Below are 26812 nucleotides of genomic sequence, written 5' to 3' on the forward strand. Positions count from 1 at the left end.
TGACCCACCTGCTGTGCGTGGCGCCAGAAGCTCCCAGGCTCTCGCGGCGTTGCTCTCTGTGGCTCCGGTGGAGTTCCCACCCCCCCTGCTGCTCTCCCGCTCCAGCGTCACCCGTGTCTCTGCACACTCAGACCCCCCCACTCCCCAGGCCTTCCACATCCCTCGCTCCCTCCCTTGGCGCAGACAAGAGTCAGAACAAGTTCTTGTCTGTAATCGTGGTTTCGAACACAAAATGGTAGCCTGGCGACCACCCTGACGAGCGAGGAACCCAGGTGTTAGCGGCTGAACTGAACACAGCACAGGTCAGAGGTGGGACTCAAGACGGGCACGTGAGGAAAAGTGGGCCCCGGGCCAGCAATGGACCGTGAGGGGCTGTGGCCGTTCTTGTATAGAACCAATCTGCTGAAATCCAAAAACCGGAGCATCGCTGAGACGAACGTTGGCCCTGCCCACCCCAGCTCCCGGCACAGGGGCAGCCTTGGCCAGTGAACTGTGAACACCAACAGCCCGTTGACAAGGCTAACCTCTATTTAGAGATCTTAGCATAAATGCTTTAAATATGTGCATCGCCTAACTAACTTCAAAGAGCCCCAAATTAGGGGCTGAGATGTGGCGCAGTGGGTTGAGCCGCCACCTGCAACACCAGCATTCCGTATGAGCACCAGTTCAAGTCTTGGTTCCTCCATGTACAGTTGAGATCAAGCTTCCTTTTTTTTGAAGATTTCATTTATTTATTTGAATGGTAGAGTTACAGAAAGAGAGAGGGAGAGACAAAGTTCTTCCATATGTTGGTTCACTCCCCACATGGCTGCAACGGCTGGAGCTGAGCCAGTCCAAAGCCAGGAGCCAGGAGCTTCCTCCAGGTGTGCCACGTGGGTGCAGGGGCCCAAGCAATTGGGCCATCTTCCACTGCTTTCCCAGGCCATAGCAGAGCCGGATCGGAAGAGGAGCAGCCTGGACTAGAACCTGCGCCTGTATGGGATTCTGGCACTGCAGGTGGGTGCTTAGCCCACTATGCCGCAGTGCTGGACCCTCAAGCTTCCTTTTACTGCGCCTGAGAAAGCAGCAGAGGATGGCCCACGTGCTCAGGCACCTGCCACCTATGGGAAAGGCCTGGATAGAGTCCCAGGCTCCTGGCTGTGGCCTGGCCCAGCCCCAGCTGTTGTAGCCATTTGGGGAGTGAACCAGCAGATGGAAGACCTCTCTGTGAATAGAGAAAATAATAATAAAAGACCAAAAATAAAATGGAAACTTCTTACGTAGGCAGACTTACTTCCAGGGGAAGCAACCCAGCCTTCCTCTCTGATCTCATCTTTTTTTTTTTTTTTTTTTTTTTTTTTTTGTTTGTTTGACAGGCAGAGTGGACAGTGAGAGAGAGAGACAGAGAGAAAGGTCTTCCTTTGCCGTTGGTTCACCCTCCAATGGCCGCCGCGGCCGGCGCACCGCGCTGATCCGATGGCAGGAGCCAGGAGCCAGGTGCTTTTCCTGGTCTCCCATGGGGTGCAGGGCCCAAGCACCTGGGCCATCCTCCACTGCACTCCCTGGCCACAGCAGAGGGCTGGCCTGGAAGAGGGGCAACCGGGACAGAATCCGGCGCCCCGACCGGGACTAGAACCCGGTGTGCCGGCGCCGCTAGGTGGAGGATTAGCCTAGTGAGCCGCGGCGCCGGCCTTGATCTCATCTTTTAAAACCGCCCCCTCTGTGTTCTCAGAGCTCCCCCCACGCTGGGGTCCTCAGCACCCAGGTTCTCGGCCTGGGACGCCTCCCACATCTCCAATGGCAGCGTCTTCAGGTCTCGCAGCTCACCCACCCTTTACACATCTCTGTTCTTTCCCTTTATTTCTCCTCCAGATCACACCACCTCACTCTTTCCAAAATCCTTCACCTGTGGCCAACTGCTAGGTTTCCCTTTTTCTTTTCTTATTTTTAAATTTATTTTATTTGAAAGACATCACAGAGACAGAGGGAGACTGACAGAGGTCTCCCATTCTAGTTCACTCCCAAAACTCCCACAACACCCGGGGCTGGGCCAAGCCAAATCCAGGAGCTCAGAAATCAGTTTGGGTCTCTCATGTGGGTGGCAGGGACCCAAGTACTTGGGCCATCACCATTAGCAAGAAGCTGGAATCTGGAGTGTCGCCGGGACTTGAACCCGGTCACTGTGATATGGGATGTGGGCGTTCCAAGTGGTGGCTTAACGACCATGCCAGATGCCAGCCCCTCTGAGCTCACCGTAACTCATCTCCCCAGGGAGGCCTTTCCTGCCACCAGCTCGCTCCGTCACACGTCACATGTCCGTCTTACCGACAACTCGGCACTTAGCGCTGTCTCCGTCCTTTGGTCGCAACCTGCCTCTCCTCTCGGTCCCGAGCTCCGGGAGTGCAGACCCCTGCCTGTCTCCCACCTGCCCTGTGTCTACCGTGGCGTCTCCATCAATCCTGCTTGAATAAGTGAGTGAAGAGTTGAACTGCCCTTCCTTTTGCTTCGTTCCCGTCCGCCAGGCCAGCTGCCTGACAGGTTAGAAGGTCTGCTGGGAAGACTGCGGGTGCACTGCGGGTGCTCTGCCGTCCTCTAACAGTTAAGACTCACTCTGGATGGGTTTCTGTTACCTGTCTGTGTAGGAGTCCATGAGCCTGGTCATCGTCACCATCATCACGACCTGCCATTCAGACTGCCAGGCTGCACCAGCCGCAGATGGGAACCCGGCCGTCCCCTTGATCCTCACAAAAGCGGAACCCGTGAGATTAGCGCTGGCATTGCCCAGGTGCGGAGGGCTTGCGTGGCGTGTGAGTCCCCAGAAGCTGAGTCGGGGTCTGCCTGACCCCAGAGCCGGTGTGCTCGTCCCGGGGCCACAGTCGGGCTCCTGCCCCTCCTGGAGGGTTCGTACCCTCACCCTCGCCCGGTCATGGGTGACGATGCCGCCACCTCACCCCATCCTTCGCACAGACCTGTCCGCCCTGCGGTGTCTCCCGTGAGCCAGGCAGGCGATCTTTTCACTGTCAGCTGTGGCCACACAGCACCTTTCCAGGTCCTCTCGCTTGCAAGGAGGTGATGAGGGAGGACTCCACCTGTTGTCGTGTCTTCTTTATTTGTTTTGTTTTTAGAACCCTGGCTCTTTTTTTTTTTTTTTTTTTTTTTTAAACAGGCAGAGTGGACAGTGGACAGTGAGAGAGAGAGACAGAGAGAAAGGTCTTCCTTTGCCGTTGGTTCACTCTCCAATGGCCGCCTCGGCTGGCGCACCGTGCTGATCCGAAGCCAGGAGCCAGGTGCTTCTCCTGGTCTCCCATGGGGTGCAGGGCCCAAGCACTTGGGCCATCCTCCACTGCACTCCCGGGCCACAGCAGAGAGCTGGCCTGGAAGAGGGGCAACCGGGACAGAATCCGGCGCCCCGACCGGGACTAGAACCCGGTGTGCCAGCACCGCAAGGCGGAGGATTAGCCTAGTGAGCCGCGGTGCCAGCCAGAACCCTGGCTCTTAATATTCTGAAGGTCGAGGTTGAGTGTGCAAGTCGATAATAACGTTCTCCATTACGCTGGGGGTGGGAGGAACAGCCAGGTTCCCCGATCAGCAAGGAAGCCCGGCATGTGTGTAGCTCTCAACTGCTTACAAAGAGCTCTCCCTCGTCCTACCCGTAGCAGCCCTCTGAGAGCAGCTCAGGCCGAGGCCAAGGGCGAGGAGGCCGCGTTGGAAGACAGGAACCTGGGCCCGGAGCCCAGCCCCGACTCTGAGGGGCCGGGAGTTCCTCACCTATTTTATATTTTGAATTATCATGCAGTGAGATTGACTTTAACAGTTGTATGAAGTTTTACGTATATGCAGATGAGCAGTCACCACCACCATCAGAGTGCAGAGCTGACCCATCATCCAAAACAACCCCCCCATAAACACTTCCCCAGCCCCAACCCCACCCCCACCGACCCAGCCCCAACACCCCCCCCATAAACACTTCCCCCAGCCCCAACCCCACCTCCACTGACCCAGCCCCAACACCCCCCCCATAAACACTTCCCCAGCCCCAACCCCACCCCCACCGACCCAGCCCCAACACCCCCCCCATAAACACTTCCCCCAGCCCCAACCCCACCTCCACTGACCCAGCCCCAACACCCCCCCCCATAAACACTTCCCCAGCCCCAACCCCACACCCACCGACCCAGCCCCAACACCCCCCCATAAACACTTCCCCAGCCCCAACCCCACACCCACCGACCCAGCCCCAACACCCCCCCATAAACACTTCCCCAGCCCCAACCCCACACCCACCGACCCAGCCCCAACACCCCCCCCATAAACACTTCCCCCAGCCCCAACCACACCCCCACCGACCCAGCCCCAACACCCCCCCATAAACACTTCCCCCAGCCCCAACCCCACCCCCACCGACCCAGCCCCAACACCCCCCCATAAACACTTCCCCAGCCCCAACCACACCCCCACCGACCCAGCCCCAACACCCCCCCATAAACACTTCCCCCAGCCCCAACCCCCCCACCTGCCCCGTCCCGGCAGTTCTGTATCTCTCGAGGCTGGCCTCTTGCCTCAGCCCCTGCCTTCGCCATAATCTCCAGCTGTGTGTATCAACAGGTTCTTCCACTTTATCCATGATGTGAGCTTGCCACACTCCCCCTTCCTCACTGAAGGACATCTGATTGTTTCCAGTGGTTGGAGTCTCCCATTTTTGTAATTGTTCTTTGTTATTTTACAAGTTTATAAAATTGTGGTATAACAGCATAACATAAAATGTACCATTTTAGCCACTGGAAGCGTACAGTTCAATGGCACCAAGTCTATTCAGAATGCTCTGTGACTGTCAACACTATTCCTAGATCTTTTCATCATCCCAAAGAGAAACCACACCCATTGAACAGCAGCGCCCCGCTCCCTGCCCTTCAGCCCCCGCTAACTTACGTTCTATTGCCGACTCCACACACTCACTAAGTGGAATCGCTCAGCACTGCTCCTTTCTTTGGGTCGTACTTGTTTCACTTAGCAAAGTGTTCTCAAGGCTCATGCACGTTGTGGCGTGTATGCGAATGTCATTCCTTTTTGTGGCTGAGTAGTGGTCCTTTGTGTGGACACACCAGCTTCTGTTCTCCCATTCATCTGTTGATGGTTACTTGTGGTTTTTTTTGTTTTTTGTTTTTTGTTTTTTTAATTTTTAAGGTTTATTTACTTTTTTTGAAAGTCAGAGTTAGAGACAGAGAGGGAGAGACACAGATCTTCCATCTGCTGGTTCACTCCCCAGATGGCTGCAATGCCCAGGCCAAAACCAGGAGCCTGGAGCTTCTTCCAGGTCTCCCATGCAGGTGCAGGGGCCCAAATACTTGGGCCATCCTCCACTGCTTTTCCCAGGCCACAGCAGGGAACTGGATCAGAAGTGGAGCAGCCAGGACATGAGTCAGCACCCATGTGGGAGGCCGACGTCACAGGTGGTGGCTTTACCCAGTACAGCACAGTGCCAGCCCCAGGGACATTTATTCTGCCTTTTGGCTTTCATGAGTAATGCTGCATTGAATATTATGTACATGAATATCTCTGAGTTCCTGCTTTCAGTTTTTTTTTTTTTTAAGAATTATTTTATGTATTTGAAAGAGTTACAGTGAGAGAGAGAGAGAGAGAGAGAGAGAGAGATCTTCCATCTGCTGGTTCACTCCTCCAATGGCCACAACAGCCAGAGCTGGGCCAGGCTGAAGCCAGAGGCCAGGAGCCTGGAACTCCATATGGGTCTCCCTTACATGGCGGGGGCCCCGGTATTTGAGGCATCTTCTGCTGCTTTGCCAGGCACATTTAACAGGGAACTGGGTCAGAAGTGGAGCAGCCAAAACTCAAACTGGTGCTCTTAAAACTCAAACTGGTGCTCTTATGGGATGCCTGTGGCGACGCAGGTGGTGGCTGAACCCACTACACCACAGTGCCAGCCCCGCTGATTTCAATTTTGGGGGGTACAAATCAAGAAGTGGGATTGCTAGGTCATATGGTAAAGTCTAGATTTAGATTTTGAGGAACTGCCATGCTATTTCCCACTATTTCATACTCCCACCAGCGAAGCACTCCCATTTCTCCAGGTCTCCTCGGTCAGCTCAGGCTGATGTAGTTATGTTCTGTCCCAGGGGCCCACAGTCCAAGGTCGAGGTACCAGTAATCTTGGTTTCTGGTGAGGGCTCTCTTCCTGGGTTGTCGATGGCTGCCTTCCTGCTACGTGCTCACAGACTGGAGAGAGCTCTGGTCTCTTCTCCTCGTATGTAAGGACACCGATGCTGTCGGGTTAGGGCCCCCTTTCTGGCCTCCTTTAATGACCTCCTATGAACCTGTCTCCTGGGGGTTAGGGCGTCCACGCGCGAATTCGAAGGGCACACCGTTCAGTCTGTAGCTGCGTCCTTGCCAACACCTGTTTTCCACGTTTTGGCTAACAGCCGTCCTGGGTGGTGTGGTGTGGGGTCGCATTGTGGTTCTGACGGCGCTGGCATTTCTCACGTGCTGCTTAGCCGTTTGTGTGTCTTCTTGGGTGAAACATCTTTTCATTTTTGAATAAGGTTTGTTTATTTGTTTTTTTAACTTTATAGAAGCTGTTTTATGTGCTAGAAAATGTATAATTACATCGTGATTTTCATTTACTAAAAGGTTTATTTCTTTGAAAGGCAGAGCTACAGAAAAAGAGAGAGAGATTGAGACTAATTTGTGGGGTGGGAGGGTCTCCCATCTGCTGGTCACTCTCCAAATGCATACAACAGCCAGAGCAGGCCAGGCTGAAACTAGGAGCCAAGAACTCCTGGCCGGCGCCGCGGCTCACTGGGCTAATCCTCCGCCTAGCGGCGCCGGCACACCGGGTTCTAGTCCCGGTCGGGGCGCCGGATTCTGTCCCGGTTGCCCCTCTTCCAGGCCAGCCCTCTGCTGTGGCCAGGGAGTGCAGTGGAGGATGGCCCAGGTGCTTGGGCCCTGCACCCCATGGGAGACCAGGAAAAGCACCTGGCTCCTGGCTCCTGCCATCGGATCAGCGCGGTGCGCCGGCTGCAGCGGCGGCCATTGGAGGGTGAAGCAACGGCAAAGGAAGACCTTTCTCTCTGTCTCTCTCTCTCACTGTCCACTCTGCCTGTCAAAAAATAAAAAATTAAAAAAAATAAAAAAAAAAGAACTCCTTCCAGGTCTCCCACCTGGGTGGAAGGGACCCACTGAGCCGTCACTGCTGGGTCAGCGTTAGGAGGAAGTTGGATCCGAGGCACAGAGTAGCCAGGACTCAAACCAAGCACTCTGACAAGGGTGTGAGTACCGCAGAGGCTTAACCTACTGGGCCACAGTGCCGGCCCCTCTCCCCATTGTTACTGGTGTTGGTTATTTGGGTATTTTTGGCTGTGAGTTGTAGGGGTTCTTTATATAATCTGGATATTAAATCTTTATCTGATGGACTATTTGCAAGAACTTGCGTTTCTTCTGTGGTTGTCTTCACGGTTCCATCAGTGTCCCTTGAGGCACCGAAGTCTAGGATTTTGATGACATGCAATGGTTTTTTCCTTTTTGTTGCTTGGACTTAGAGAGTTCCATTTAAGGCACCATTGTCAAACTCAAGGTTGTGAACATTAACCCCTATGTTTTCTTCCAAGAGTTTGTAGTTTGGGTTCTTAGATTTAGGTCTTTGATCCATTTTGGGTTTTTCTCTAAAGTACAGATAAAGGTTCAACTTTATTCTTTTGCACATGAACATCCATCTTACGATCTGTTGAAGAGGTTGTCTTATGTCCCGATGATGGGCTCCCTTGTTAAAATCAGTTGACCAAGGGCCAGCATTGTAGCACAGCAGGTTAAATTGCTGCCTTTAACCTTGGCATCCATCCAGTGAAGGATCATGTCCTGGCTGCTCCACTGCTGCTCCAGCTCCCTGGTGATGCATTTGGGAAAGCAGTGGAAGATGACCTGAACGCTTGGGCCCTACCACCCATGTGGGAGACCCAGACAGAGCTGCAGGCTCCTGGCTTCTGCCTGGACCAGCCCCAGTCATTACAGGCATTTGGAGAATGAACCAGTGGATGACAGATCTGTCTGTTTCTTTTCCTTTGTGTGTGTGTGTGTGTGTATGTGTCTATTTGTAACTCTGCCTTTCAGATAAATAAATCAATCTTAAAAGCAACAGCAAAGAACCAGACCCTAGAAGTGAGGGTGTAGGTCTGAGGTCTCCGCTGTGTTCCATTGTTCTAGTCCTGGGGCCATTTCCACACTGTTTTGTTTTTGCAAAGCGGCTCTGTCCTCCTTGGCAATCATGAAGAGACGAGAAGGGAGTGAAGTGCCCGGCACAGAGCTTACACACAGTGGGTGCCCAAGGAGAAGGTCAGCTGGGTGCCCACAGGTTGAAAGGACGGAGACTGACGCGTGTGCTCTCGGGTGCACTGGGTGGCCCTGGCTGGCGGGCACTCCCTCCCCTCTGCGTGGTGTGGCCTGGGCGGACAGAACATGGCCCGGCAGGCCCCAGCCCACGTCCCGGTGTCCCTGCAGGCGTCCCCTGCCTCCCCGCTCGCAGGGCTGGTCCTTGCGTCTGCTTCTCTTTGCCTGCAGTGCCGCTGTCTGAATCCAGACTCCCCCAGAACAGAGCCTGAGATAAGGACGTGGCAGCTGAGTTTGCAGGGGACCTCCCAGGAAGCCCTGTGAGGGGAGGGCGTGTGTGACCGGACACAGAGGCAGCCAAGGAGGGGGCCGTCCCTGGGCAGCCGAGGCTCCGTCTCAGTGGGTGCCAGCTGAGGGATCGTGCGGAGCAAACTACAGCACAGTGCTCCCGGGAACAGGAATCTGGGGACAGAGGCACTGACCCCACGGCCCCGGCGGTTCTGAATCCCGGGCCCCACGGAGCTGCCCCGCAAAGAGAACCAGACAGGCTCCCACAGCTCCAGCCAAGGGGCTGAGAAGCAGAGCCGAGGGTCCTGCCCCTGAGTGCCGTCTTCCCACAGGGACCTCCTGCACCTGTGGCTGGACTGGACCAAGGGGTGGGGCTCAGGCACCCCCCGCTGCCCGGCCACCGCCTGCCACCGTCTCCTGACTTTCGCCTTTCATCTCTGAGTTTCTGTGCCACTCTGCTCCATCTGACAGGTCCAGGGGCAGCTGGGGCGGCAGGCTGGGTCACCCCTTCCCAGGGCAGGGCTGCTGGGCTGGCCCAGGGCACTGGCCTCCTGCAGCAGCTGTCCCGATCCTCCCCTGGTCCACATTTCTGAGGTCGAGGAAGAAAGGAAAACAACTTGTCCACAAAAGCCCCTTCTGACCCCCTCTTCGGCGGTGCCCCAGCTTGCTGGTTTGGGGCGCTATCACCCCCATTGCAGATGAGGCTACTGGGGCTCAGGGCATTTAGGAGACTTGCCTGAGGGCACACGGTTAGCTAAGAGCCAGCTTGGACTTGAACACAGTCTCCTCTCCAAATCCCATGTTCTTTCCTCTCAGTTCCTTTACCTCCCACACACGGTGCTAAGTGGTGGTAGAATCTCCCCCATTGGGAGTCACCCTCCTGGGCGTCCACAGATGGTCAGGGCCATGGAGTCCTGGAGGACAGAGCTCTGTGGCTGAGACTTGTACTGAACCCAGAATCCATAAAGCTATGTCTTTTTTTTTTTTTTTAAAGGGCTACCGAGAGAGGTAGAGACAGAGAGAGGTCTTCCATCTGCTGGTTCACTCCCCAGATGGCCACAACGGCTGGGGCTAGGCCAACTGGAAGCCAGGAGCCAGGAACTTTTTCCGGGTCTCCCACATGGGTGCAGGGGCCCAAGGGCTTGGGCCATCTTCTATTGCTATCCCAGGCCATAGCAGAGAGCTGGATCAGAAGAGGAGCAGCCAGGACTAGAACTGGTACCCATACAGGATGCTGGCACTTCAGCCCAGGGCTTTAACCCACTGCACCACAGAGTCGGCCCCAAGCTACATCTTTTACACCCAGCTAAATACCACTGTTTATGACATTCTAGTTGGGCCAAGTGTTAGCACACATCCAAGATTTTAGAAAACGGTATAGGAGGCCGGCGCCGCGGCTCACTAGGCTAATCCTTCGCCTTGCGGCACCGGCACACCAGATTCTAGTCCCGGTCGGGGTGCCGGATTCTGTCCCGGTTGCTTCTCTTCCAGGCCAGTTCTCTGCTGTGGCCAGGGAGTACAGTGGAGGATGGCCCAGGTGCTTGGGCCCTGCACCCCATGGGAGACCAGGAGAAGCACCTGGCTCCTGGCTTCGGATCAGCGCGATGACCAACGGCAAAAGGAAGACCTTTCTCTCTCTCTCTCTCTCTCTCACTGTCCACTCTGCCTGTCAAAAAAGAAAAGAAAAGAGAGAAAGAGAGAAAGAAAGAGAGAAAGAGAGAGAGAGAGAGAGAGAGAGAAAGAGAGAAAGAAAGAGAGAAAGAAAGAGAGAAAGAAAGAGAGAAAGAAAGAGAAAGAGAGAGAGAAAGAGAGAGAGAAAGAGAGAGAGAAAGAGAGAGAGAAAGAGAGAGAGAAAGAGAGAGAGAAAGAGAGAGAGAAAGAGAGAGAGAAAGAGAGAGAAAGAGAGAAAGAGAGAAAGAGAGAAAGAGAGAAAGAGAGAAAGAGAGAAAGAGAGAAAGAGAGAAAGAGAGAAAGAGAGAAAGAGAGAAAGAGAGAAAGAGAGAAAGAGAGAAAGAAAGAAAGAAAGAAAGAAAGAAAGAAAGAAAGAAAGAAAGAAAGAAAGAAAGAGAAAACCGTATGGGAGAAAAGCAGTAGATTAAGAAATATCCCGTCAAGTCCCTCCAATACTCCTGGGACAAAGAGAAAGTTGCTGGTAGTGGTCAGGGTTCCCATGGCAAAGAGCAGGACCTGGGGGCCAGCGTTGTAGAGCAGCGGGTAAAGCTACCACCTACAATGCCAGCATCCCAAAGCAGCCGTGGTTCAAGTCCTGGTTGCTCTACTTCTGATCCAGCTCCCTTCTAATGTGCCTGGGAAAATATCAGAGGATGGCCCAGGTCCTTGGGTTCCTGCACCCACATGGGAGACCCAGAAGCAGCTCCTGGCTTTGGCCTGGCCCAGCCCCAGCTGCTGTGGCCATCTGGAGAATGAACCAGCAGATGGAAGATCCCTACCCCTCCACTGCCCTGCAACTCTGCCTTTCAAATAAATGATAAAATAAATCTTTAAAAAGGAGCAGAACCCAGCTGGGTGTTGCAGGAAAAGGGTTTACTGGGAGAGGATCAGAGCTTAGCAAAGGCACAAAGCTAGAGAAGCGGCCGAGATCAGGCCAGAACTCAGAGGGGCCACGAGCAGCCAAGAGCAAACCGCGGGAAGGATCCGCGGGCGCTGCCACTCCCGGACCGCAGCACCCGGAACTGGCAGCTCACTCCCACCGCTGGGCCCAGCTCCACCTCCAACGTGGGGGCTTCGGATCAGCCCAGCCCGTGTCACATGCCCGTCCACGCTGGCTGCCCCAGGGAAAGAGCAAGGAGTAACATCTGACACATCTAAAAAGATTTTTTTATTTGTTTGTTTGTTTGAAAAGCAGTTGCAGAGAGAGAGAGAAGGCGAGACGGAGAGTGAGAGATTTTCCATCCATGGTTCACTTCCCAAATGGTCACAATAGCTGGGTCTGGGCCATGCTGAAGCCACGAGCCTGGGATTCCACCCAGTCTCCCACAGGGGTGGCAGTGGCCCAGGGGCTTGGGCCATCTTGTACTCCTTCCCAGGCGCATTCGCAGGGAGCTGGATGGGAGCAGCCTGGAACCATCGCTCTGAGAAGGAACGCAGTGTCGTGGGAGGCAGCTCAACCCGCTGTGCCACGTGCTGGCCTCACCCATTTCCTGACTTGTCACCCTCAGGTCACTTGGTGAACCCCTCTGTAGTCGTCCCTTGATGTCCAGAAGGGATGGGTGCTGTGCCTCCTCCCCCAACCAAATCCACAGATGCTCAAATCCCTGCTCGGAAGTGGCAGTGCTCACAGGTACCCCATGCACACCCTCCCCCGTGCTGTCAGTCACTCCAGAGTACACAAATGCTGTGTAACTCATTTCCTTCTTCTTTTTTTTTTTTTTTTAAGACATATTTATTTGAGAGGCAGAGTTACAGACAGAGAGAAAGGTCTTCCATCCTCTGATTCACTCCCCAAATGACCACAGTGGTCAAAGCTGGGCTGATCCAAAGCCAGGAGCCAGGAGCTTCCTCCTGGTCTCCCATACAGGTGCAGGGACCCAAGCACTAGGGCCATCCTCCACTGCCTTCCCAGGCCACAGCAGAGAGCTGGATCAGAAGAGAAGCAGCCGGGACCAGAATTGGCACCCATATGGGATGCCGGCGCTGCAGGTGGAGGCTTTACCCGGTACCCCACAGCACTGGCCCCTGTGTAAGTAACTTCATACTGCAGTGTTCACAGAATAATGACAAGGAAAACACCTGTGTGTTCAGTTCAGATGCAACCCTCAGGCCTAATTACGTTTTCTGCCTGCTATTGGCTGAACCCATACATGTGGAACCTGCAGGTGTAGGGGGCCGACCTGGCTCTGGAGCCATCTGCTTCATTTTTTTTTTGATGATCATCGTGCCCTCTATGGTATGCCAGTGGCAGGTTCAGACTCAACGAGGCCTAGAGTTGTGCACTTGGGTTAATATGGTTTGGAGAGAATTTGGTTCCCCAAGCTCACCTTGCCGTTTAAATCCTGGAATCTCACCTAAGTGGTTAATGCATCAGTGGTCAATGCAATAGGGTGGAGGCTGGATCCAATCACGGTGTCTGAAAGTGGGGCCTTGGGAAGTGATTCGGGTTAGATTAGACACCAGAGCGGAATTCCACAGTCAGACCACAATGGCTTTTTTTGTTTTTAAAGATTTATTTTATTTATTTGAAAGCCAGGAGCCAGGAGCTTCCTCCAGGTCTCCCACGTGGGTGCAGGGGCCCAAGGACTTGGGCCATCTTCTCTGCTTTCCCAGGCCATAGCAGAGAGCTGGATCGGAAGTGGAGCACAAGACTCGAACCGGTGCCCACATGGGAGGCTGGCGCTGCAGGGTGGGGTTTTAGCCCGCTGTGCCACAGCACCAGCCCCATGATGGCTTTTTAAGGAGAGGCCAGGTGTGGGGTTTGGTGCAGTGGTTACAATGCTGCTTGGGACCAGTGTTGTGGCATAGGTATAAAGCCACCGCCTGTGACTCCGGCATCCCATAAGGGCACCTGTTCAACCCCCGGTTGCTCTACTTCCAATCCAGTCCCTGCTAATGTGCCTTTGAGAGCAGAAGAGAATGGCCCAAGAGTTTGGGCCTTGCACGCACATAGGAGAGAGAAAGAAGCTGCTGGCTGCTTGATTGAATCTGGCCCAGCCATGGCCACTGTGGCCATGTGGGGATGGACCTGCAGATGCAAGAGTTCTCTCGCTCTCGTCTCCCTGTAACTCTGCCTTTCAAATAAACAAGCAAATAAGCCGGCAAACAAATCGTTAAGATGCTGCTTGGGATGCTCACGTCCCTATTAGAGTGCCTGGGTCGAATTCCAGCTCCTCCGCTTCTAATCCAGCTTCCTGCTAATGCACACCCTGGGAGGCAGCAGGTGCTGCCTCAGGTACTGAGCTCATCAGATTCTGGGTTCCTGGCCTCTGCCTGGCCCAGCCCCGGCTGTTGTGGGCATTTGTGGAGTGAACCAGCAAATAGAAGACCTTCTCTCTCTCTCTCTCTCTCTGCCTTTCCAGTTAAAAATAAAATTAATTATAATATTTCTTAAGTGTAATATTAATACAATCAAATATATATTTGTATATTGTTATTTATATTCTGAATCGATATTTATTTTACTTAATATAATATTTATTTAATTGATATTTATATTTTTTAAATTTATTTATTTATTTATTTATTTTGACAGGCAGAGTGGACAGTGAGAGAGAGAGACAGAGAGAAAGGTCTTCCTTTGCCGTTGGTTCACCCTCCAATGGCCGCCGCGGCTGGCGCACAGCGGCCGGCGCACCGCGCTGATCCGATGGCAGGAGCCAGGAGCTTTTCCTGGTCTCCCATGGGGTGCAGGGCCCAAGCACCTGGGCCATCCTCCACTGCACTCCCGGGCCACAGCAGAGGGCTGGCCTGGAAGAGGGGCAACCGGGACAGAATCCGGCGCCCCGACCGGGACTAGAACCTGGTGTGCTGGCGCTGCTAGGCGGATGATTAGCCTAGTGAGCCGCGGCACCGGCCTATTTAATTGATATTTAAAAGGCTGCAGGGGCCTCTCCCAGGCCTTGCAGGGGGGCGATGTGAGTGAGGAACCTGCAGCTTTGTCGCCAGCACCGTGAGTGCTGCCTGGTAACCCACGAGCCAGTTCCTGAGCCATCCCCGACCCCTAGACTTCAGGTGTTTGCTGCCACAAAAGTACTGCAAGAACATTCGGTCAGTCTTGTCAACATGGGCAAGTGTCTCCAGGGTAGACAGAAAGACCTGGAATTGCCAAGGTTTAGGGCCTGGGCCTTCTCACCGTTACTGGGTGGCATTCACGGAAACCCAGTGTAGACTGAGGTGCGGCCCGAGTGTTCCTCCATCTCTGCCAGCACTGCACAGAACCACATTTCTTCTTTGTGCCCAAGCCCAGGGGAAAACTAAAAAGGGACATGATGTTGTCTCACGGCATCATCTGGTGTCCTAGGTGACAAAGAACCATGAGATGGGCGGCACAAAACACAGAAACGTGAGGCCTGGCGGTTCCTGGCGGTTCCTGGCGGTTCCTGCAGAGCCGAGGTGCCAGCAGGACGGAGCTCGCCTTGAAACCCGCGGGGTAGCATCCTCCCCCGCCTCCCAACCTCTGGTGATCTGCTGGCCATCTTCGGCCTCCGTGGACTGCAGGTGCCTCCCCGCAACCCTCCTCCCCATGCAGCCTCCTCCCTGCCTGTCTCTGTCTGTACACGGCCGTCTCCTGGCAAGGACGGCAGCACGCAGGCCCCGACCGTGGACCACAGGCGCGATGCCCGGTGCCAGTCACGCTGACGCGCAGGGCTGAGGACCTCACCTGAACTGCCGAGGTCAGCAACAGTCGTGTTTCTAAAAAGGGCGCCTTCTGAGGAGCTGGGGGTCAGGACTACACGATCCAACCCATAATATTCCCATGCCTGTCTGCTGGGGCCGTGGAACCTCTCTGCTGTCTCCTAGGCGTCGGGAGCCTTTCTCCTGCAAACTGCCCTTTCCGATCCGCTGCTCTGTTGGTCTCTCTTCTGCTGCTTTCACAGAGTCCCGAAGGCCGGGTGCCGAGTAGGGAAGAGGTGTGTTCAGCTCATGGTTTCAGAGGGCTGAGGGCGTCTGCTCACCTCCGGTGAGCCCCTTATAGAGGACGGCATCACAGCAGAGATGGCGCAGCCGGGAGAGAGGCGTCACCGATGAGCCCGAAGTCAGAGAGCTGAGAGAAGCCAGCCTTGCTTTCTCATTTATTTATTTTTAAAAGATTTATTCATTTATTTGAAGGCAGAGTGTCAGAGAGGCAGACGCAGAGAGAGGTCTTCCACCTGCTGGTTCACTCCCCCGATGGCTGAGCTGATCCAAAGCCAGGAGCCAGGAGCTTCTCCCGGGTCTCCCACGTGGGTGCAGGGGCCCAAGGGCTTGGGCCATCTTCCACTGCTTCCCCACGTCATAGCAGAGAGCTGGATTGAAAGTAGAGCAGCCAGGTCTTGAACCGGCGCCCATATGGGATGCCCACACTGCAGGCAGTGGCTTTACCCACTACGCCCTGGCACCAGCCCTAGCCTGGCTTTTTTAACACAGCGCTCTCAAGAGAACTAGCTGGAGTCCCCCGAGGACTACTCCTTAATCCCCTCTGAGGGCAGTGCCCCCGGTGACCCCGACAACCGCATTACCTGGCACTAAGCCCCACCTCCTAAAGGTCCCACCACCGCCACCCTAGAACCCGGCCTGGGGCACGCACGCCTCCTCCCGGCTGTCACGTTCGGTCAGGATTCTCGCTTGTTCTCATGGATCTGTGCCTGTGCCTGTGCGTGTGCGTGGCGCGGGCTCCTCTCTGCCTGCCACCCGTGCCTCCCCTTTGGCTTTGGTGTCAGCCGTGGCTCCGCCTGGTTTCCCTCCTGCGTCTCTGGCTCGCTGTCTTCCTTCCCACTGTGCCTCCCCCCTCGCAGCCTTCCCCAAACGGCGCCACAGGCCTCTGGTTGCTCAAGCAAGAAACATGGCTGTCCCTTTCGTCTCGCTCCTTGCTCCTCATCCTCTCTGACGTTTTGCCAAGCTCTACCAGTTGTACCTCTTAAATACCTGTCAAGTCCAGCCTCCCCGGCCCAAGGCACGGTCCCCTCGCACTTGGACACCTGCCAACAGCTGCTGGCCTGGATCCCTGCGGCGGCTCTGCCCCCCACCCCCACCCAATCCAGGCTGCCAGGATCGGTTTTCATCCGAACGGATCTCGTCCTGTCTTCAAGGGCTGCTGCTTGCACTGAGAATCCAGACTACGAGGCTCTGCCTGGGCTGGCCAGGGCCACCCTGTCCCCACGGGGCCCCCCACAGCGCTCCAGCGATGTCAGTCTCCAGGGCAGACGTCCCTTGCTCCTGCTCCCCCGGGGGCCTTTCCACTCGCGGGCCGCTCTCCCTTGAAAGCACCGTCCACTCCCCTCCTCGTCCTCGAGAGAGTGGTTCTGCTTCTCCACCTTTCTTCTCCCTCAAGCTCCAATTAAGCTGCAGCCCCGCAGCCAGCGTTCAGCCAAATGGCCAGGATGCGTGTCCAGCCCTGGATTCCGGGTGGGTGCCCATGCCCCGCTTCATCCCTCCTGACAAGACCCACGGCGTGGAGAGCAGGGGGACGCCCATGGCCTTGGGGAGAAGGGAGCACGGGCTCCTTCCTGCCCTGCCCAAGACCTGGTGGCACGCAGAGGAGCAAACCTCCGCCCACGCCCTCCTCGCAGCCGCCTAACGAGCAGCCATTGCCGGGGAGGACGGAGGCCCAGATAAGATGAAATAGCCTCTCTGGTGTGTCTGCTTATTCACCAAGTGTTCGCTAAGCCCCTACTTCTCCGGGCCGGCCTGTGGCAGCTCGAGGTGATGATTCAGCTGCGGGAAAGATGGTGCTTTGCTCACATCCTCCCTGGAGCCCGGGCTGAGAAAGGGAGTCATCAAGTCAGCCAGGCAGCCTCCGTGCGCTAGGTGGGACAGGCTGGTGAGGAGGAGAGCAGAGCAGGGAAGGGGACGGCGTGGAGGACCTCAGGGGGCCCTTGCACAAAGTGACCTCCAAACAGAGCCCAGAACGGGGTGAAGAGGGGACCCCCGCCCCCGGCAAAGGTCCTGAGCTGGGGGCTGACGTGAGTGGTGTGGGAAGAGCAAGGAGGGCGGGGGGACCTGAGTGAGTCGCTCCACCGAAACGGGGGCGGCAGCAGGGAGCCTGGGCCGGAAGCTGGGGCAGCACCAGGGACGATGTGGCTGAAGGCCACAAGCTGTGCTGGGCTCTGGGAGATTGCATACATTAGAGAGAGAGAGAGCGCGCATCCGACAGAGGGTTCCCATCCGCTGAGTCACTCAATGTCTGTAGTGGCTGGGAACAAGGACCCCCGGACCCCCATGTGGGGGGCAGGGACCCCAGTCGGAGCCTTCGCTGCGTCTCCCAGGATGCACATCAGCAGGCAGCTGAAATCGGGAGCAGAGCAGTCGTCCACCCACGATACGGGACGAGGTGTCTCCCCCCGCCCTGGCGACTGCCCAGCGCCGGCTCCTTTCCCATCCTAATGGCCCTCCCTTCCAGCCTCGCCCCACCTTGCCTCGCGGCTGCGGGCGGCTGCAGACCAGCACTGAGCCCTGCTAAAAGCCCTCGCTCTGGCTTCACGACACAAAACCCAGGAGACTCGAGGCAGCTGTGAGTGCTCCACGCGCGTCCTCCTCAGCCGTGGGCTCTCAGGCGCGTTGTACGGCTCCACTGTCTTGCAAGGAGAGCTGAGGGCTGCCCAGCACCCACCGAGGCAGATCCTGGGGCAGGATCAAGCCTTCTGGGGGATGTGTGCTGGGCTTTGAGATTAAGGGGGAACCCAGGGATGGGAGGATGTGGCGTCGATCCATGCATAGGACATTGGGAAGAGCAGAGATACCGTGCCAGGCTCCCCCGTGTGGGAGGAGGAGGTGGCACCCAAGGCCCGGGCCAGGGCCAGGGCGCACTGTGCGGAGTTTGGTGGGGTCTTGCTGAACCGGGAGAGGGGCAGGGCAGGAATCCTCTCCCTGGTCCGGCACTCCACAGAGGACCTGAAACAGCTCCCTGAACGGCACCTGTCACCTGAGGGAGCCTCGCAGGTGCCTTCGCCTCGTCCTGTGTTGAGGAGACCAGGAGCTGTGGTCGTGCCCTCAGCGAGGGCCTCCCGAGGCAGCTGCCCCGCATCAGCCCCTGGCTGCCCCGCTGCTGATGTCCTTTAGCCTCAAGGCCTTGCTTGGTCCCTCGGCAGTGTCCCTGCAGCCGTGACTCAGGAGCCCGTGACACACGCAGGTGCTCCCCCAGAGGGGGAGGGTCTCGGGACACTGGGGAGCTCGGGGTGGGGGAGCTGCCCCCAGCACTCGCTCTTGGGAGGTTGAGGGTATTGCCTTTGTGGAGAGTGTGGTGGTGCCCACTCCCAGCGCCCCAGCTGTCAGGGCAGGGAGGCAGGCAGCAGTGGCATTTCCCCTCTCCCCAAGTGGGGTGTGCCGGTGGCGCTTTCGAGCCCTCTCTCCACCCAGAACCCCTGATCCACCCTCTTAGCTCCATTCTCGCTGCCACGCACCTGTTCACCACAGTGGCTGCCCTGGCTTGCTCGTCTGGCTCTGTGGCTGCCTTAATCACCCCCGCTCTGGTCCCTTATCCTACAATCCAGACCTAATTATATCACTCATTACATTTCAGATTACGAGTTGGCAAACTTCAGCCTGTGGGCCACAGCCAGCCTGCTGCCTGTTCCCGTGCAGCCGTGAGCTAACAATAGTTTTTACATTATTAAGAGGCTGGAAAAAATGTGTATGCAATTTGAATTTCACCGTCCACAAATACAGTTTTGTTGGAACACAACCACCGTGGCTGCTTTATTGCTACGGCGGCAGCGTTCAGAAGCTGCGGCACCCTGAACTCTCTGTCCCGTGGTCCCTTGCGTGGAGTCTGCGACCCCTCCCTGCGGTCACTCAGGGGCTCTCCACTGCTGGATGGGATGCGCGGAGCAGCTGGGACACAAACCGGCACTCATGTGGGAGGACGACACAGCGCTAGTCCCCACCTGGATGCAGCTCCTGGCTCCTGGCTTCAGCCTGACACAGCCCTTGCAGCCTTTGGGGGAGTGAACCAGCAGGTGGAAGATCTCGCTCTGTCTCTGTCTCTCCCCCTTCTCTGTCCCTTTGCCTGAAAAAGAAAGAAAGAAAAGCCCCACCATCCGTCTCTGGCCGACTTCTGCCCTTTGTCTCAAGCTGGGCCTCTGAGCCCCTCCCCACGCTGGCCTCCGTGTTTCTCCCAGGAGTTTCCAGAGACACCCCCCCCCGCCCCATCTCACCTGCAGCAGCAGCTCAGAACGGCTTAGAAGCGTCCCTGGGATTTGGCGGGGGCACGATGCTGCAGGGGACTGGGGAATTCGGGATCAGAGCCGGGCTGCCTGAGGAGCAGGTGAGGAGCCTGCGGCTGCCGTCAATCGCTCCTTCCGAAAGGGCCTTGGCGTGGGCAGCAGGGAGGGCTGGCCTCCTTGCTAGTAGAGGGCCATGGGCAGAGGTGGGAGGGAGATGAGTGGGACCCCTGTTTGCGCTTTTTTTTTTTTTTTTTTTTTACAGGCAGAGTGGACAGTGAGAGAGAGAGACAGAGAGAAAGGTCTTCCTTTGCCGTTGGTTCACCCTCCAATGGCCGCCACGGCCGGCGTGCTGCAGCCAGCGCATCACGCTGATCCGAAGGCAGGAGCCAGGTGCTTCTCCTGGTCTCCCATGGGGTGCAGGGCCCAAGCACTTGGGCCATCCTCCACTGCACTCCCTGGCCACAGCAGAGAGCTGGCCTGGAAGAGGGGCAACGGGACAGAATCCGGCGCCCCGACCAGGACTAGAACCCGGTGTGCCGGCGCCGCAAGGCGGAGGATTAGCCTAGTGAGCCACGGCACCGGCCTCTGCTCTTTTTTTTTTTTTTTTTTTAAAGATTTATTTATTTATTTGAAAGTCAGAGTTAGGCAGAGAGAGAAGTCTTCCATCCGCTGGTTCACTCCCCAGATGGCCACAACGGCTGGAGCTGTGCCAATCCGAAGCCAGGACCCAGGAGCTTCCTCCGGGTCTCCCACGTGGGTGCAGGGGCCCAAGCACTTGGGCCACCCTCCACTGCTTTCCCAGGCCACAGCAGAGAGCTGGGTCAGAACTGGAGCAGCCAGGACTCGAACCGGTGCCCATATGGGATGCCGGCACTGCAGGCAGCAGCTTCACCTGCTACACCACAGCACCGCCCCCTCCATTTGCTCTTGGAAAGGAATTGGGGAGACAGCGAGGGATGGAAGCCCACAAAGCATCTGAAAGCCCAAGGTGGGACGTAGGGGTGGGAGGCAGCCTCGGGGCATGACAGGCCCGGGAGGAGACGGACGGTCTTTCCTCTGGGGCGATCCAGAGCACACTGGAGGCAGGGTGGTGGAGAGTGCCGGTCAGAAGCTTCCGGTTTCTGAGTGTGACAGAAAGTGAGGGTCAGTGGTCTGGGGTGGGCGGAGAGGCTTTTAAACGGCCACTGGGCGAGTTGAGAGCCAGGCACAGACAGCCCCTCACTCCAGGTTTTTCGACTTCATGGTGGTGCAAAAGCAATTGTTAAAAAAAGATGGTTTATTTACTTGTTTGATTCAAATGGATTTGTTTATCAGGAGGCTGGAGTCAGCGGCTGGAGCTCAGTATTGAACCCCAGGCGCTCCGATGTGGGACGCAGCATCTGAACTGCCAAACTCCTGCCTGTGCCTGACACCTTTGATTTGTTTTTAAAGATTTATTTATTTTATTTGAGGGGCAGAGCAACAGCCAGAGAGATCGTCTATCCACTGGTTCACTCCCCAAATGGCCACAACAGCCAGATCTTGGCCAGGCCAAACCCAGGACCCAGGAACTCCATCCGGGTCTCCCATGCAGGTAGCAGCAGCCCAAGCACTTGGGCCGTCACCTGCTGCCATCCTAGGTGCGTTAGCGGGGAGCTATCTTGGAGGTGGAACCCAAAAGCGATTTGCATCTGGTAGAAACTATACTGAGTCCTGGATTTGGATCCCCCTCAAGGCCCGTGGCACGTGAGCTTACCTCTTGGCACTGGGCTGTGTGGCATATCAGCCCGTTCTCTGTCGCCAGCAGCACAACGCCACAGGCTGGGAAGTTTTAGCAAAAAGAGGTTATTTCAGCTGACAGTTATGGAGGAACAAGGCCAAGGGGCTTTGCACGGTGACAGCCTTTTTGCCAGTAGAATCCCAAGGTGCACAGGGCATCACCTGGCAAGAGACAGGGCATGCGCGTGTCTGTGTGTCCCGTCTCCCTCTCTCCTCTTATCCAGACACCAGGGTTCAACCCTGGGACCCCACTCTGATGACTTTGTCTAATCCTACTCACCGTGGTCGGGTTAAGCTTCCGCCTTCCCAATACCTCACAGTCAGGGTGAGCCTTGGGGGGACGCTCAGCTTCCATCCAGCCGCAGCCGCCGGTCAGGCCCACGGTCACGAGGGCAAGCAGCGGAGATGGTGCGGCATGTGTGTGCGGCACAGGCATGACGTTCAGTGGGTCAGGGGCATGGGTGTCATCAGCTTACAACGGTTTTCTCAGAATGGGGCCCCGACGTAACTCAAGGAGCATCCGTAGCTGGTGCACAGGAGCAGAGCCGGCTGCCTGTTGTGGCTGACGTCCATGAATTGATGGCCCCAGATTTGGCGGTGATGAGATTTCTCCAGCTTAACTGAGGCCGCAGGTGTAGTCAGGGAGAACCAGACTGACCCTGCAATGGGGTCAGGCAGGTGCAACCGAGACAGGGGTCAAGAGAAGTCTCCGTGACAGAGAGCGGTCAAGGGAGAGGATAATGGGATCCGCGCTGGTGAGGGAAGGAAGTGGCGATGGGGGGACCCAGACAGGTGGGTGGGGTCAGAGGTCCTTGAACAGGAAGTTGAGCAATGAACAAACAGATAGCAAAGTGAGAGAAGGAGCTGCCCAGAGTTCAGTAGACGGGGGTGCAGCTAACTCGGGAGGGAGACAATAGTCTCCAGGTTTTGGCCCTGGAGATGGGCGGCAGAGACAACGAGGGAGAAGGAAGGAGAAGCACCAAGCACACAGAGGGGCACGATTTGGGCCACACACGTGGCCACCAAAGACTCCCAGAACTCAGGCAGGGACTGGGAGAGATGCAAACAGAAAGGAGGCTGGGTCTCAAGAGGGTGTAGCTGGAAGGCAAGAACTTCAAAGGAGACGGGGTCTTTAAGAGACAGTGAGGGGCCAGCGCTGTGGCATAAAGCTGCCGCCTGCAATGCCGGTATCCCATATGGGCGCTGGTTCAAGTCCCGGCTGCTCCACTTCCGATCCAGCTCTCTTCTGTGGCCTGGGAAAGCAGCAGAAGATGGCCCTAGTCCTTGGGCCCTGCTCCCACTTGGGAGACCCGGAGGAAGCTCCTGGCTTTGGATCGGCGCAGCTCCAGCCATTGCGGCCATCTGGGGAGTGAACCAGCGGATGGAAGACCTCTCTCTCTCTCTCTGCCTCTCCTCTCTCTGTGTAACTCTGACTTTCAAATAAACAAATAAATCTTTAAAAAAATACTTGAAATATAATGGAAAATTTACATTGTGACCCAACTATCCCAATTCTGTACTTTTTTATTGATATACTTATAGATTCTTTAATTATGAATTTGGTGTAAGATAACTCTTCTGGCTCCTGGTTTCAACCTGGCCCAGCCTTGGCTGATGTGGCCCTTTGGGGAGTGAACCAGTGGATGGAAGACCTCTCTCTCTCTAGCTCTGCCTTTCAAATAAATAAAATAAATAAATATATTTTTTAAAAAGGGTGGGGGAGAAACAGAAAAAGAGTTCTTCCAACTATTTGTTCATCCCACTGGCTCACTTTTTCCCAAGTGAGACTGGTCTGTAGTGTGCTTGTCTTGTGCTATCTCTGACAGATTTGGATGTCTGTAATATTCATGAAGGTACCCTGGAGGCGGTGGCCTGGCATATTGGATTAGAGGGCAAATTCTGGAACTGATCTCAGCAGGCTAAAATTTCCTAGTTGCATAGCTACCGACAAGTTCATTGCTTTTGCCCGAGTTTTCTCATCTCTAAGATGGCGGTACTTCTTCACAGGAGTGTTGTGCAAACTCAGTGGATACAACCCTCAGACCGTGGCTGGCATGCAGGCGGTCCATGCAGTGGCTCCGCCAGCAGTTCTGGGATCTGGAACCACTTGGATGGAGTCTTTGCTCATCTCTCCTTAAAGTTTTTTTTCTTTTTTTAAGATTAATTTATTTATTTGAAAGTCAGAGTTACACAGAGAGAGAAGGAGAGGCAGAGAGAGAGATCTTCCATCCTCTGGTTCACTCCCCAGCTGGCCAGAGCTGCACTGATCCAAAGCCAGGAGCCAGGAACTTCCTCCGGGTCTCCCTATGTGGGTGCAGGGGCCCAAGCACTTGGGCCATCTCCTACTGCTTTCCCAGCCCACAGCAGAGAGCTGGACTGGAAGTGGAGCAGCTGGGTCTCAAACTGGTGCCCTTATGGGATGCCGGCACTGTAGGTGGCAGCTTTACTTGCTACACCACAGCGCCAGCCCCTCTCCTTAAAGTTTTGGTCGAGTGTACCTGGGGACTTGCTTGGTCTTGTTGCTTTTTTGTTTTTCTCTGTGAGTGGGAGAGTGACTCTGATTATATTTTCATTTCCTTGCGTGTCATTTGGACCATTAGGCGGTAACTGCTTTCGGGGATCAGCTGTAGTAATTTCTGCTTTCCCATTAAACTCCCCCTTCAGGTCCGTCTTTCTCATTTATTTGCATGACCACCACAATTCCTTTAAGTTTCTTTGTAGCTGTGGTTATTTCCTCATTTTCCTTTCTTTGTTTCGTTTTAAGAAACTGTTTTTAATATTCCAAGAAGTCCAAGCGCTCCAGGCTTGTACCAACTAGCGCACAAGAAGGTCACGTTTCTGCCTTGGGCTAAAATGCTATCATCCCCATGGAGTAATGCTGGTGACTGCTGCCGGTCCACAGCTCTGATGGTAGCAGCCTTGTCATTGTTGATGTGGGAAGAGTGGGATTACCACCCAGCTATCCTTTAGAGGCACATCTTCTGGGTAGACATTGATTTTAAAAACAGGGATCCATGCTGAAGGTTGGGGCGGTCTTTAGTCAACAATAGTAGGGTTAGGAAACCTCGCCTGGCTCTTTACTCCTTGCCAGCCTGGACAGAAAAAGCATAACTCGTTTAGCAAGGGACAGATCCACTGTTTTTGTCCTGGATTGCCTGCAGCTGTTATTTCTAAAAGTTTTTTAAAAGTTCCGTTACCATGGCAACTGTGCGAAAGCCCCAGAGCGGCTGGGGACTCTGGCCTGGACGGTGTCGCCATTCATTCCTTCCTTCCTTCCTTCACTAAGTGACTTTTGAACCCCTCAGTACCAGGCAGGGGGGGATACCTAGGTGAACAAGGCAGGGAGGGCCCCAGGCAGAGCCAGAGCTGTGTGGGGTCGGCCAGCCACTGAGCCGCCGGGGGTCCCGGCTGCAGTGTGGAGCACAAGCCCGCCCTGGAGTGAGGCGCCCGGCCCCCGGCCCCCGGCCCCCGGCTGGCTCTGTGAGTTGGGAGAAGATGCGTATCTCCACGGAGCTTCCATTTCCTCCCAGGTGATCCCCAAAGTCCCTCCCAGATCTGCAAGCCGTGGTTCCCAAACGGTTAAGCAGGAAGCTCTAAAACGCAGGCTCCCTCCTTCCGGACCAGACAACCCAGAACAAACCCGGAAGCGAGCGTGGGTTCTGACGGCAGCAACCCCCGGCCACAGGTCTTCCTGGGCTGGGCTGATTTCAGGTGCGAATCCCATCCCGGTCAGACCAGATCTCCTGGTTTTGGGAAATCCAGCTGCCCTAAACTAACCTTGCAGAGACGTGTCCTTCTGCCCCTCTGGGCTTCTTGTGGGCAGGGACGGAGAACCTGGAGCCGGCGGTTGCGGCGCTGGGGGCCGGGGATCCTGGCATGAGGTTCCGCACCCGAGGAGTATTCCCTTCCCTTTTAATTGAGGTGAAATCCGCACTCAGACTTCGGAAGAGTAGGCTCCAGTGGCGTTGGGTGCATTCACAGAGCGCCCTGTGCCCACTAAGTGCTCATTTCCTGTCCCCCACACCCCACACCCCACATCCCCCCAGCTCCTGGCCCCAGGGAATCCACTTTTCTCTAGGAACTGGGTTACCTGTTCTGGGGACAGTTCTTGCACAGCACGTGCCCTTCTGTGACTGGCTTCCTGGGTTCGACGTCACGTTTCTGAGGTTCGCCCGCCTGGTGGCCCGTGTCAGTCCTGCGTTCCTCCTCACAGCTGAGCCGTGTTCACTCTGTGGGTCCCCCACGTGACGGGTCCATGCATCAGACGATGGACGCCCGTGTCCTTTCCATTTCTGCTTGATGGAATTGTGCTGCTGTGAACATTCATGCGCGAGTGTCTGTTTGACCTGTTTCCAATTTTTAAAATTTATTTGTCTAACTGAAAGGCAGAGAGACAGAGAGAGGGCTTCCATCTGCTGGTTTACTCCCTAGAAGGTGGCCATACCCAGGCTGGGCGAGGCTGAAGCCCCAGAGCCAGGAACTCCATCCAGGCCTCCCATTGGGTGGCAGGGACCCAGCCTCTTGGGGCGTCCTCTGCTGCTTTCCCAGGTGTATTAGCAGGGAGCTGGATCAGAAGCAGAGCAGCCAGGAGTTGAAGTGGCACTCCAACATGAGATGCCAGCATCGTGAGTGGTGGCTTAACTCACTGTGCCACAACACGAGCCCTAGGCCTGCTTTTCAAGTATTTGGGGTACACACGCTCTGTAGAATTTCATTCCATCAATGGCCCAAGTGCTTGGACCTGTGCCACCCACGCAAGAGACCCAGATGGAGTTCCTGGCCCCTGGCTTTGGCCAGGCCCAGTGCTGGCTGTTGTGGCCATTTGGGGAGTGAACCAGAGGATAAAAGACCTCTTCCCCACCACCACTTCCCTCTGATGTTCACCCTTCTAATTAATTAACTGCTCTTTTTAAAAAAAATTTATGTGAAAGGCAGAGTTACAGAGAGGGAGAGAGGTCTTCCATCTGCTAGTACATTCCCCAAATGGCTGCTATGGCCAGAGCTGGACGGATCCAAACCAGGAGCCAGGAGCTTCTTCTGGGTCTCCCATGCAGGTGCAGGGGCCCAAGGATTTGGGCCATCTTCCACTGCTTTCCCAGACCATAGCAAAGAACTGAATCATAAGTGGAGCAACCAGGACTCGAACTTGTGCACCATATGGGATGCCAGCACAGCAGGTGGCAGCTTTACCCTCTATGGCGCATCCTTGGCCCCCAATTAATAACTCTTTTTTAATTTTTATTTTATTTTATTTATTTATTTATTTATTTTTTGACAGACAGAGTGGATAGTGAGAGAGAGACAGAGAGAAAGGTCTTCCTTTGCCGTTGGTTCACCCTCCAATGGCTGCCACGGCTGACGCGCTGTGGTCAGCGCATCACACTGATCCGAAGGCAGGAGCCAGGTGCTTCTCCTGGTCTCCCATGGGGTGCAGGGCCCAAGCACCTGGGCCATCCTCCACTGCACTCCCTGGCCACAGCAGAGAACTGGCCTGGAAGAGGGGCCACCGGGACAGAATCTGGCGCCCCGACCGGGACTAGAACCTGGTGTGCCGGCACTGCTAGGCGGAGGATTAGCCTAGTGAACCACAGCGCCGGCCCAATTAATAACTCTTTAAAAAAAAAAAAGAGCTTCATTCT

At 55.5% G+C, this 26812-nt stretch overlaps 1 long non-coding RNA gene across 2 annotated transcripts in view; it reads left to right on the top strand.

Moving 5' to 3' along the window:
* The first annotated feature begins 1671 nt into the window (after window positions 1-1671).
* The window catches only part of LOC127487676 (uncharacterized), a 30734-nt gene continuing 5593 nt past the window's right edge, over window positions 1672-26812 (top strand). The window contains exons 1-2 of one of the 2 annotated variants that reach the window (XR_007914725.2): window positions 1672-2517; window positions 2622-2764. This is a non-coding gene — a long non-coding RNA (uncharacterized lncRNA). The remainder of the gene's footprint in view (window positions 2518-2621; window positions 2765-26812) is intronic. The other variant, XR_007914724.2, reaches the window with a different exon arrangement.

Source organism: Oryctolagus cuniculus, chromosome 11 (assembly GCF_964237555.1).
Source record: "Oryctolagus cuniculus chromosome 11, mOryCun1.1, whole genome shotgun sequence".
In the NCBI taxonomy this organism is placed as follows: Eukaryota; Metazoa; Chordata; class Mammalia; order Lagomorpha; family Leporidae; genus Oryctolagus; species Oryctolagus cuniculus.